Below are 13,401 nucleotides of genomic sequence, written 5' to 3' on the forward strand. Positions count from 1 at the left end.
ACTGAGGTCTTTATAAAAGCTTTAGAAGCTCTGTACCAGGAACCAGGGACAGAGACCAAATATATTTTTCTTTTCTTTTCTTGAGACAAAATCTGCCCGTGTCATCCAGGCTGGAGTGCAGTGATATGATCATAGCTCACTATAGCTTTGACCTCCTAAGCTCAAGCGATCCTCCCACCTCAGTCTCCCAAGTAGCTGGGACTACACATGCATGTCACCCATGCCCAGCTCATTTTTGTAGAGATGAAATTTAGTTATGTCGCCCAGGCTGATCTGAAACTCCTGGGCTAAAGTGATCATCTCACGTCAGCCTCTCAAGTAGCTGGGAGTACAGGCACATACCACCATGTCTGGCTGATATTTATTTTTATTTTTTTGTAGAGGTGGGGGTCTCACTATGTTGTCCAGGCTAGTTTCAAACTCTAGGCCTCAAGTTTTCCTCCTGCTTTGACCTCCCCAAGTGTTGGAATTATGTGTGGAAGCCACTATGCCCAGCAATTACAAGGATTTTTTTTTTTTTTTTGAGACGGAGTTTCGCTCTTGTTGCCCAGGCTGGAGTGCAATGGTGCGATCTTGGCTTACCGCAGCCTCCGCCTCCTGGGTTCAAGCAATTCTCCTGCCTCAGCCTCCAGAGTAGCTGGGAATACAGGCATGCGCCACTACGCCCGGCTAATTTTTGTGTTTTTAGTAGAGATGGAGTTTCTCTCTGTTGGTCAGGCTGGTCTTGAACTCCTGACCTCAGGTGAATCACAAGGATCTTTATAGAAGAAAGAGGGTAGGAGAGTCAGAATTGGAACAGGAGAGGTGGTTGGAAGCCGAGGTCAGAGAGGGAGATTTGAAGATGCTTCACTTCTGGCTTTGAAGATGGAGTCAGGGGCCATGATCCAAGAAATGGGGGTGGCTTCTAGAAGCTGGAAAAGCCAAGAGAACATGGTAGAGCATCCAGAAGGAATGCAGCCCTGCTGAACACCTTGACTTTAGCCTTAATAAACCTAGTTTGGGCTTCTGGCCCCCAGAATTGTAAGATGGTTGATTTGTGGTGTTTTTAGCCACTAAATGTAGGAAAGTTTGTTGTAGCCACAAGAAGAAATGAACATGAAGCCAGGCATGGTGGCTCATGCCTGTAATCTCAGCACTTTAGGAATCCAGGCAGGAGAATCACTTGAAGCCAGGAGTTCAAGACCAGCCTGGGCAACATAGTGAGACCCTGTCTCTATAAAAAAATTTAAAAAATGGCTGGGCGCAGTGGCTCGCGTCTGTAATTTCAGCACTTTGGGAGGCTGAGGCAGGCAGATCACCTGTCAGGAGTTTGAGACCAGCCTGGCCAACATGGCAAAACCCCATATCTACTGAAAATACAAAAATTAGCCAGGTATGGTGGCACGCGCCTGTGATCCCAGCTACTAGGAAGGCTGAGGCAGGAGATATCCTTGAAACTGGGAGGTGGAAGTTGTAGTGAGTCAGGATTGCACCACTGCACTCCAGTCTGGTCAAGAAGAGTGAAACTCCATCTTCAAATAAAATAAAATAATAAAAGAAATCAGGCAGGCATGACGACATGCCCCTGTAGTCCCAGCTACTAGGGAGGCTGAGGTGGGAGGATTGCTTGAGCCTGGGAATTGGAGGTGGCAGTGAGCTATGATTGTACCACTGCACTCCAGCCTTGGTGGCAGAGTAAGATCTTGTCTCCACAAAAAAAAAAAAAAAAAAAAAGAAAGAAAAGAAGAATAAATGAGCATGGTGGGCATGGGGACAGATGGCAATGTTAAATAGAATGGTCAGGGATGGCCTCCTAAGTGAAAATTAAGCCAAGATTTGAAGGAGGGGAAGGAGCTGGCCGAGGTGCTGAGGGAAGAGGATTGTAGGCAGAAACAACGGAATAAAGTGTCTGAGGTGTGTCTGAGGCTCTGGAAGGAGGTCAGTGGAGCAGAAGGAGAGAGGGAGAGAATTAGGGCAGGAGGCCAGGGAGTTGCTGGGCTGGGATCAGCACAGATCGTGTAAGCCCTGGGAGGTTATTGCTGGGGCTTTGGCTTTTACTCTGACTGAGATGGGAACTGTGGGAGGGTTCTGAGCAGAGAGGAGACATGATCTCTCTCCCGATTTAAAAGCTTTCTCCGGCTGCTGAGTTGAGAAAGACTGTGGGAAGATTTGGGTAGAAGCATGGGGGCCAAGCTGCGGCAACATCCAGGCGGGAGATGATAGTGGTCCTGACCAGGGTCATAGTGGTGGTGAGAGATGGTCAGAGGAGAGAAGCAGGGGAGGAGGCCAGGGGGTTGCTGGGTGGAGATCTTCAATACATGTTGAAGACACAACAGGATTTCCCGACAGACTGGATGTGAGAGAAGGCAGAGGTCAAGGTTGAGATAGATTCTTACTGAATTATTAAGTAATTTTTAAAAACACTACTGCCTTTCTCAATCCTATCAAGTATGGGATGCTAGATTAAAGAAATCTCTTCAGGCTCATTGCGGTGGCTCATGCCTGTAGTCACAGTTGTTTGGGAGGCAGAGATGGGAGTATCTTTTAAGGGCAGGAATTTGAGACCAGCCTGGGCAACATAGCAAGACCTCCTCTCTATAAAAATATTTTTCAAAATTTAATAAAATGAAATAAATGTAGCTAGGTATGGTGATGTGTACTTATAGTCCCAGCTACTCAGGAGGCTGAGGTGGGCAGATCTCTTGAGGTCAGGCGTTTGAGGCCAGCTTGGGCAACAGAACAAGACCCCTCACTCTACAAAAAATTAAAAAAATAGCCAGGTATGGTGGCACTCAACTGTAGCACCAGCCAGTGGGGAGCTGAGGCAGGAAGATGGCTTGAGCCCAGAAGGTCGAGGCTGCAGTGAGCTATAAGTGCACACACAACTGCATTCCAGTCTGGGCAACAGAGCAGGACCCTGTCTCACAATACAAATAGAATACAAATAAAATATGAAATCACAAGTTAGAGCCTTTTGGCGCTGTAGCCCTTGCAACCCCGGAGCCGTGCAGTGGGGTTTGCATCGCTGGGAATGAGGAGACCCCTGCCCAGTGTTGTTGCCTGACTAATCAGTGTTTTAAAAAATATATTAATCTGTTGGGAGGCCGAGGTGGGCAGATCACGAGGTCAGGAGATCTAGACCATCCTGGCTAACACGGTGAAACCCTATCTCTAATAAAAATACAAAAAAATTATCCAGGCATGGCAGCGGGCGTCTGTAGTCCCAGCTGCTGGGGAGGCTGAGGAAGGAGAATGGCGTGAACCTGGGAGACGGAGCTTGCAGTGAGCCGAGATTGCGCCACTGCACTCCAGCTTGGGGGACAGAGCGAGACTCCGTCTCAAAAAAAAAAAAAAAAAAAAAAAATATATATATATATATATATATACACACACACATATACACACACACACACATACACATTAATACATATATATTAATTGGTTTGGGTGCAATGGCTCACGCCTGTAATCTCAGCACTTTGGGAGACCGAGGTGATCACCTGAGGTCAAGATTTCAAGACCAGCCTGGCCAACATGGTGAAACCACATCTCTACTAAAAATACACAAAAATGAGCCAGGCATGGTGGTAGGTGCCAGTAATCCCAGCTACTTGGGAGGCTGAGCCAGGAGAATTGCTTGAACCCAGGTGGTGGAGGTTGCAGTGAGTCAAGATCGTGCCACTTCACTCCAGCGTGGGTGAAAGTAGACTTTGTTTCCAAAAAAAAACAGTATTACTTACGTCAACATGTACTGGTTTTATTATTCATATGTAATGAATGTATCTATGTTAAAAATTTGTCCTGCATTATAACAACATGAAATGGTTTTATTAATATGTAATGAATAATATTTTCAAAATTTTGTCTTATTTTCTAATTTTAATATATTTATATAAAGAAAAAGTCTTAAAAGATCTTCAATAGAGTTAAAAAATGTAAAGAGATGCTAGACCCCAAAAGATTGAAAACATGTAGTTTAGACGTATTCAGAGTAAGCTACATACAACTTGCTACTTTACCTATTTTCTTTCTTTTTTTGTTGTTTTTTTTGTTTTAGGAGATGGGGTCTCCTCTGCAACCCAGCTGGAGTACAGTGCTGCAATCACAACTCACTGCAGCCTTGAACTCTGGGGCTAAGGCTCCTCCTGCCTCAGCCTCCTGAGTAGCTGGGACTGTAGGTATACATGATGACACCTGGCTAATTTTTAAATTGTTTTGTAGACATGGGGTCTCACTTTGTTGGCCAGGCTGGTGTCAAACTCCTGGCCTCGAGTGACCCTTCCACCCCTGCCTCCCATCCTAGAGGTATGAGCCACCCCAACAAGCACTTGTTCAAATTTCTAAAAAAATAAAAAATTTCTAAAGTAAGGCTATGGGATGATGGCCGGAAGATCAAAGTAGAAAAACAGAAGAATAAGTTCTAATGACTTACACATATTCTTTTGACAGCAAGAAGAACTTTTAGTAGATACATTCCTTACAAACAAACAGCAAATACAATGTTATACAGGAACTTAAACACACACTGTACAATATTCCCACTTTGCTGATGTCAGTTATGGAAATTCTTCATGGTTTACTTCACTATCGCTATCAGTATTTTGCTTCTGTCATCATTTTTATCAACTTCCTCATCTGCTAACTTTTCTCCAAGGTATGTCATATGGTGACATACTGCTGCTGCACGAACATGGCCAGTGTCATCCTGTTAAACACGTAGAATCCTTCCCTAACCCTCTGTCTCTGTGTTTTGCATTTTTCTTACCTTTACTGTCAGAAACTCCAGAAAGTCAATCGTACTAATTGATCACCAATTGCTTCATTAATCTATACTTTGCTTATATGGAATTTTGCCCAACAGACGTCATTACAATTTCTAACCTTTTTTTTTTTTTTTCTGAGACAGGGTCTTGCTCTGTTGTCCAGGCTGGAGTGGCAGTGGTGCTATCACAGCTGACTGCATCCTCGACCTTTCAGGCTCAAGCATGCCTCCCACCTCAGCCTTTCAAGTGACTGAGACTGTACGTGCTTGCCATGATGCCCAAGTAATATTTGGACTTTTCCTATACGTGGGTTCCAAAGGGCTGACTGCAAAACATGAGTATGCATGGACTTTGGTATATGCAGAGATGGAGGGGCTGGAACGAATCCTCTCTATATACCGAGGGACAACTGTATATGTTTTTACAATTATGCTGTAGGACACATATTGTTCCACAGCCTTGAAAATGATAATTTTTAATGACAAATAATTTTGAATTTAGTGATATAATATAATAAAAGTAGCAGGTGGACAGGTGTGGTGGCTCACACTGGTAATCACAACACTTTGGGAGGCTGAGGCAGGAGGATGGCTTGAGGCCAAGAGTTTGAGACAGGCCTCAGAAACCAAGGGAGTTACCATCCCTACAGAAATATACATAAATTAGCCTAGTGTGGTGGCATGTTCCTGTAGTCCCAGCTACTTGGGAGGCTGCTGTGGGAGGATCACTTGAGCCCAGGGAGGCTGAGACTGCAGTGAGTCATGATCAGGCCTCTGCACTCCAGCCTGGGTAAACAACAAAAAAGTAGCAGCTAACATGAACTGACCAGGTGCCTGTAAATACCATAGATAGTTTAATTTCTTATAACTGTTTCTTATTTCGCTTAACCACTCTGTCTTCAGTTACTCCCAGATTTTCACTGTTTGAGCAGATGACCTTTTGTTTAGATTCAGTTATCTCCCAAGGTATTTCCAGAAGTGAGATTACTGTGAGTCATGGTGAATGGACATTCTCATTGCCCTTGATGTAAATTGACAAGGTTTTGGGTGCCTCCCAGGTATAATCCCAGCACTTTGGGAAGTTGAGGCAGGAGGATTGCTTGATGTCAGGACTTGGAGGAGAGTGTGGTGAGACAGTGTCTCTATTATTAAAAAAAAAAATTGTCGGCCAGGCGTGGTGGCTCAAGCCTGTAATTCCAACACTTTGGGAGGCTGAGGTGGGTGGATCACCTGAGGTCTGGAGTTCAAGACCAGCCTGACCAACATGGAGAAACCGCATCGCTACTAAAAATACAAAATTAGCTGGGTGTGATGGCACACACCTGTGATTCCAGCTATTCAGAGGCTGAGGCGGGAGAATCGCTTGAACCTAGGAGGTGGAAGTTGCGGTGAGCCAAGATTGCACCATTGCACTCCAGCCTGGGCAACAAGAGTGAAACTCCATCTCAAAAAAAAAAAAAAAAAAAAATTAAAAAATTGCAAAGCTTTACCCTGAAAGGCTCATACACAATTTAAACACCCCTCATTGTATAAGAAAGTGCCCATTTCACTGCATCTTTGCCAGCACAGGGTATTATAATTTAATAGGTTATTTTTTGTTTGATGATTTTAAATGGATAAAAGCCCTCATATTACTTTGTCACATTTCAACATCATACCTTATTAGCCCTATTTCTTTTCTGTCTGTAAATGCTTGTTGTTGTTGTTTTGTTCCTTGAGACAGGGTCTTGCTGTGTCACCCAGGCTTGACTGTAGTGCCATAATCATGACTCACTGCAGCCTTGACCTCACAGGCTCAAACTACCCTCCCACTTCAGCTTCCCGAGTAGCTGGGATTGTAAGTGTGCACCACCACACCCAGCTAATTTTTTTCTTTTTTTGGATAGAGACAGGGTCTCACCGTGTTGCTCAGGCTGGTCTCTAGCTCCTGGCCTCAAGCAGTCCTCCTGTGTTGGCTTCTTAAATTGCTGGAATTTCAGGCATGAGCCACCATGCCTGACCTTGGCTAGTCCTACATTCACTAGAATTCTCTTTACTTTGTGCTAGCCAATCTGTCATACTGTTTCCCTGTTATAATGAATAATTCTCTGTATTAAATTCTAGCACTTTGGACTTTTGAGTGGTTTACGTGTCCTGATTGGACCCTGACTAATACAGAGTTGCTACTAGGAAGGGTCCCAGGAGACAGACCCACACAGATGGCATTTGGGCATAGGTTTGGTTATCCAAGGGACTGTGTGGAGCTCCTTGCCAACGGGATATGGGATGCTGGTGATTTCCGGGAAGTGACCTCACAATGACTCAAGCTACCACTTACTGTTGATTGTGATGAAATGCCAGCTGAGGCACATGCCTTGGGAGCTAAGTGGCTGCTGCACTTGACCACTATGAAGACTGTTGTGAGAAGGGTCCTTTTGGATGTACTTGAGCAGGGGCCCCCAACGCCTGAGCCATGGAGCTGTATGGAGCCACACAGCAGGTGTTGAGTGGAGCCATGGAGCTGTAAGGAGCCATACAGCAGGTGAATAGTGTTGAGTGAGGGAAGCTGCATCTTTATTTACAGCCACTCCCCACTGCTCACATTCCCCTGAGCTCCACCTTCTCTCAGATCAGCAGCAGCATTAGATTCCCATAAAAGCAAGTACCCCATTGTGAACTGTGCATGTGAGGGATCTACGTTGTGCTGTCCCTGTGAGAATCTAATGCCTGATGATCTGTCACTTTCTCCAATATCATCTTCAAGTGAGCCACTCCTGGCCCAGTTCCTGTCTCCTGTCAGCCTATACAGGCCAAGCTTCTGCCTCATTCTGCCTCTCCAGGTCGAGCTCCTCCTCCTGGCTCCATCTACAGGCCCAACACTTGCCTCAGATAAACTCTTCTGCCCAGCTCCTGTCCAGCTCATGGCGGCCATTGTAGGCCTGAAAATTCCTCAATTCAGACTCTCTAGGCCCACCTTCTGCCTCCCACTGGCCTGGACACACCCAACTCCAGACTTCTTAAAGTCAACTTTGCCAGGCCCACCTTTGGCCTCCCAGCAGCCTTGACAGGCCCAGCTTTTGCCTCATGGCAGCTTCCCAATGCCAGGTTTCTGCCTGCATTGCGGTAGCCTTGATGGACCCAACTCTTGCCTTAACAGCAGCCTCCCCACACCAAGTTTCTGCCTGCGTCATGGCAGGCTCCGACAGGCCCAGCTCCTGCCTCCCAGTGGCCTCTTTAGGCTCATCTTATGCCTCAAGGCGGCCACCCCAGGTGAAGCTCCTGCCTTTTGGCAGCCTCTAGAGGCCCAGCTCCTGCATCTCATGGCCTCCTGAGGCCCAGCTCATTCCTCAAAATGGACTTTCTACGACCAGCTTTTCCCTTTGGTGACTTCTCCAGGCCCAGAAATTCCTCAGTTTGGCCTCTCAAGGTGGAGTTGCTGCCTCCCTATACCCTCTCCAGGCCCAGTTTTTCCTCCCAGCTGTGTCTACAGTCCCAACTCCTGACTCACAACAACCTATTTTGGCTCAGCTCCTGCCCAGCACCTGGCAGCCTTTGTAGGCCTAAAGCTTCTTTAAGTCAAGATTTCCAGACCCAGATCATGCCTCACAGTGGCCTTGACAGGCCCAGCTACTGCCTGACGATGGCCACTCCAGGCCCAGGTCTTGCCTTTCTCCAGCTCCCCCAGGCCCAGCTCTTGCCTCACAGCAGCTTCCCCAGTCCAAGTTATAGCCTGCCACCCGACAGCCTCGACAGACCCAGCTCCTGCCTTACACTGGACTATTTAGGACAAGCTCATATGTCTTGCGGCCTCTCCGGGCCAAGCTCCTGCCTCACACTGGCCTCTATAGGCCCAGGTGCTCAATTGCACTGGCCTGTTTAGGCCCATCTCATGCCTCTCCTGGACTCTGCAGGCCATGATCCGGCCTCACACAGGATTCTATGGGCCAGGTCATCCCTCACACTGGCGTGTTTAAGATCAGGTCATGCCTCTCCACAGGCCGAGATCCTGCCTGTTGTAGGCCCCTTCAGGCTGAGCTGCTGCTTCAAAGTGGACCCTCCAGGCCCAGCTGTTGCCTGACCATGGCCTCCGCAGGTCAAGTGCTTACCTTTTCTCAGCCTCTACAGGCCAAGCTATTGCCTCCTGATATGACTTCAGGCTCCAATCGTCCTGAAGTCATCCTCGCCAGGCCCAGTGCGTGTGTGTTGGGGGCCCCAACAACCATGGCCTCTGCCTCACAGTGGAGCCTCCAGGCCCAGCTCTTGCCTCAGCATGGCCACCTCAGGCCAAGCTCCTGCCTTTTGGCAGCCTCTCCAGGCCCGGCTCTTGCCTCTCGGCATCCTCTCCAGGCCCAGAACTGTTTCTAGTCGGCCTCTCCAGGCCTGGCTCTCCCTCCCGGCCGTGTCTGCTGGCCCACCTCCTGCCACATGACAACCACATTTGGCCCAGCTCCTGGCAGCCTTTGTAGACCCCAGGCTTCTCTACGTCAGGCCTTCCAGGTCCACCTTCAGCTTCCTGGTGGCCTGGGGAGACCCAGCTCCTGCCTGACAAGGGCCTCTCCAGGCCCAGCTCTTGCCTCACATCGGCCTCCCCAGGCCACGTTTGTGCCTGCCTTGCAGCAGCCTCAACAGGCCCAGCTCCCGCCTGCGAGGTCCTTTTTAGGCTCATCTCATGCTTCACCGCAGTCTCCCCAGGCCACCCTCCTGCTTTTCAGCAGCCTCTGCAGACCCGGCTCCTGTGTCCCAATGGTCTCTTTAGGCCCAGCTCATGCCTCACCATGGCCTCTTTAGGCCCAGCTTTTCCCTTCTGGCAGCCTCTCCAGACCCAGAACTTCCTCAAGTTGGCCTCCCCCAGCCCAGTTGCTTGCTGCCTCCCAGCCTCCTCTCCAGGCCCAGCTCTTTTCTCACGGCTGCGCCTGTAGGCTCAATTCCTACCTCCAAACAGCCTCCTTTGACTCGACTCCTGCCCAGCTCCCAGCAGCCTTTGTAGGCCCGAAACCTCCTCCAGTTCAGCTGTCCAGGCCCACCTCTTACCTCGCAGCAGCCTTTCCAGGCCCAGCTCTTGCCTTTTGGCAGCCTTCCACGGCCATGCTCCTGCCGGCCTCTCTGCAGTCTCAAGTCGGCCTCTACAGGCCTAGCCTTTGCCTTTCTTACAGTGGCCTCTCCAGGCCTAGTTCTTCCTTCTGGCTGCGTCTACATGGCCAACTCCTGCTTCACAACAACCTCTTTGGACTCAGCTCCCACCCAGCTCCTGCCAGCCTTTCTGGGCCCCAAACTTTTTCCAGGCAAGCCCTTTAGTCCCACCTTCTGCCTCCCGGTGGCCTGTACAGACCCAGCTCTCGCTTAAGAACAGCCTCTGCACGTCCTGCTCTTGCCTACCAGAGGCCTCTCCAGGTCCAATTCATGCCTCACGGCTGTTTTCCCCAGACCTTGGTCTTGACTTTTGGCTGCCTCTTCAGGCCCAGAACTTCCTCAAATCAGCCTCTCCAGTCCCAGCTGCTGCCTCCCGGCCTCGTCTCCAGTCCCAGCTCTTCTTCTGGCTGCATCTGTAGGGCCCAGTTCCTGCCTCACAACAAACTTTTCGGCCTCAGCTGTTGCCCAGCTCCTGGAATCCTTTGTAGGCCTGAAACTTTTTCAAGTTAAGCTGTCTAGGCCCACAGTCTGCCTCGTGGCAGCCTGAACTGGCCCAGTTGCTGCCTAACAATGGCCTCTCCAGGCCCACCTGTTTCCTTGCAGAGGCCTTTCCAGCCCCAGCTCTTTCATCATGGTGGCCTTCCCCAGCCATGTTTCTTCCTGCCTCCTGGCAGCCTCAACAGGCCCAGCTAATGCCTCACACTGGCATCTCTAGGCCCAGCTGCTGCCTCACACTGGCCTCACCAGGCCCATCTCCTGCCTCACGACTGCCTCCCATAACCCAGCTCCTGTCTCGCTGTGGTCTCTCTTACACCAGCTCCTTCCTCACGATGGCCTCATCTGGCCCATCTTCTGCCTCACAGTGGCCACTCAGGGCCCATCTTCTGCCTCATGGTGGCCTCTTCTGGTTTTGCTCTTGCCTCACAGTTGCCTCTTCCAGATCCAGCTTTAAGTCTTTGATGGTCGACAGCATCAAGGATCCTAAAGCTTCCCTGGACTCTCATTTGTTCACAGCAGAGTGCTTTAGCAAAAGCCGTCTCTTTTTTTAACCTTAAGAGTGGATTTCTGACAAATCGATAGTAAATTCTGCCTGTGTGGTTTCACAGTGATTTCTGTTTTATTTAGTGTTTCATGGCTTTTCTTGTCTTCTGGGGGTAAGGATTGGAATGAACCTTGGGCCCTTTGTATTTGCCCCGGACTTGGTAGCTTCTCACTTCATGTCTTCTATTTTTATATTTTTTACAGTTTTCTTTCTTTTTTTTTTTCCTTAGGGTCTTGCTCTATCACCCAGGCTGGAGTGTAGTCATGTGATTATGGCTCACTGCAGCCTTGGCCTTTTGGCCTCAAGTGATCCTCCCAACTCAGCATCTTGAGTAGCTGAGGCTACAGGCACATGCCAATATGCCTGGCTAATTTCTGTTTTTTTCTGAGAGGCTGGTTCTCACTAGGTTGCCCAGGCTGGTCCCAAACTTTTGGACATAAGCAATCCTTTTGCCTGGGCCTTCCAAAGTGCTGAGATTACAAGCGTGAGCCACCATGCCTGGCCTGCCATTTACTTGTCATGAACTATTAAGAATTTACTTTTTGATTAATATACTATGACTATATACATTTATGTATATATAGATACATTAAATTTTTCTTTGATACCAATTTTTTCCTTTTTTTTTTGAGGCAAGGTACTGCTTTGTCATTCAGGATGGAGTGCAGTGGTGTGATCTCAGCTCACTGCAAACTCTGCTTTTTTGAGTTGTGATCCTCCCACCTCAGCCTCCTGAGTAGATGGGACCCCAGGTATAAGCTGCCATGCCCAGGTAATTTTTACATTTGTTCTACAGAGGAAGTCTCACCATGTTTCCCAGACTGGTTTCAAACTCCTGGGCTCAAGCGATACTCCCACATCAGCTTCCCACAGTGCTGGGATTACAGGTGGGAGCCACACCTGGCCTGCCTTTTTCTTTTCATGGATCATTAAGAATTTACTTTAAGCCGGGCACGGTGGCTCACGCCTGTAATCCCAGCACTCTAAGAGGACGAGGTGGGTGGATCATGAGGTCAGGAGTTCAAGACCAGCCTGGCCAAGATGGTGAAACCCTGTATCTACTAAAAATACCAAAATTAGCCATGTGTGGTGTAATCCCAGCTGTTCAGGAGGCTGAGGCAGGAGAATCGCTTGAACACGGGGGGCAGAGGTGGCAGTGAACCAAGATAGTGCCACTGCACTCCAGCCTGGGCGACAGAGTTAAACTCTATCCAGAAGAAAGAAAAAAGAAGAATTTGCTTTTTGATTAGTGTACTGTAACTATATATATATATGTATATGTGTGTTATCTATTCATATGTGAATATATGTGTGTATATATTTTCATAGCATACACACACACATATACATTGTGAAAAGAGATATTTGAATACCTAGAAACTGATAAGCTTCTTACAGGTTTTGAAACCACCCTTAGCACAAACACAAAAGAAATACAAAGTATCATTATTAATGACCATGGACCAAGATGACCATGAGTCAGTAGTACTTTGCACCTCAACCACCTTCCAGCAGAGCATCTCAAAGGGCTAGATATATCTGAACATCACATCCTTTCACATACACTAGGATGCTTTGTAATTATTAAGACCTCAGTATGACCCTTGTCAGCTTGAAATCAAACTGTTTCTCAAATCATGGAGATATTGAGTAACAGCTTTGGTCAGGAAACAGGTATTGCATTTGGTTCGTCATGGTAAATTCCTGGCCTAGGCAGATGAAATATTGCAGAAGTGTGCTTGTGTGTGTGTGTGTTTGTGTGTGTACATTCTTGCGCACAGATATGGGGATGGAAGTAGTGGGGTTGAATTTGATGAAACCAGCAGTGGGCAGGCTTCTGGGAAGAGGGCACTTGTTTTGGCAGCAGCAGTGTAACTCTAGAATTAACAAATGCTTGTAAGCCTCAGTTTTCTCTCCTGAAAAATAAAGATTATAATTCCTGCCTTGATACGTGGATTAGGTGATTCACTATATGCAAAATATCTAGTATATAATAGGCGCTGAACTAATACTACTTTCTGTAGCTCATTCTTTATCACTGCTTAATTTTAAAAAGTTTACTGCTTTTATAAAAATTATTTGTAATTATTCATAAAATCTAAGTCCTATAGAAAAGTACAAAGCAGGCCGGGTGCTATAGCTCACACCTGTAATCCCAGCACTTTGGAAAGGCAGGGCAGGAGGATTGCTCAAGGCCAGGAGTTTGAGACCAGCATGAGCAACATAGCAAGATCCCATCTCTAAAAAATTAAAAACTAGTTATGGTAACGCACACCTATGGTCCCAGCGACTCGGGAGGCTGAGGCAGGTAGATCACTAAAACCCAGGAGTTTGAGACTGTAGCCTGGGCAACAGAGTGAGACCTTGTCAGAGAGAGGGAGGTGGAAAGAGAGAGAAAGGAGAGAAAAGAAAACTACAAAGAAGCAAGTAACAAATCAAGAAATTTTCAACCACCAAGAAATAACTCTCAACATTAGGTGGTATGGCCAGGCGTGATAGCTCATGCTTG

At 47.7% G+C, this 13,401-nt stretch overlaps 1 long non-coding RNA gene and 1 pseudogene across 2 annotated transcripts in view; both read left to right on the plus strand.

Moving 5' to 3' along the window:
- LOC102139467 (uncharacterized) overlaps positions 1 to 13,401 on the plus strand; it is a 41,165-nt gene that overhangs the window by 12,318 nt on the left and 15,446 nt on the right. Inside the window, exon 7 of one of the 2 annotated variants that reach the window (XR_010585565.2) lies at positions 4,886 to 5,277. The exons of the other annotated variant lie outside the window; for it this stretch is intronic. This is a non-coding gene — a long non-coding RNA (uncharacterized lncRNA). Of the gene's footprint in view, positions 1 to 4,885; positions 5,278 to 13,401 lie in introns of those variants that run through there. 2 annotated transcript variants of the gene reach the window in all.
- LOC141409972 (uncharacterized) lies at positions 7,194 to 9,621 on the plus strand (annotated as a pseudogene).

Source organism: Macaca fascicularis, chromosome 3 (assembly GCF_037993035.2).
Source record: "Macaca fascicularis isolate 582-1 chromosome 3, T2T-MFA8v1.1".
Taxonomy (NCBI): domain Eukaryota; kingdom Metazoa; phylum Chordata; class Mammalia; order Primates; family Cercopithecidae; genus Macaca; species Macaca fascicularis.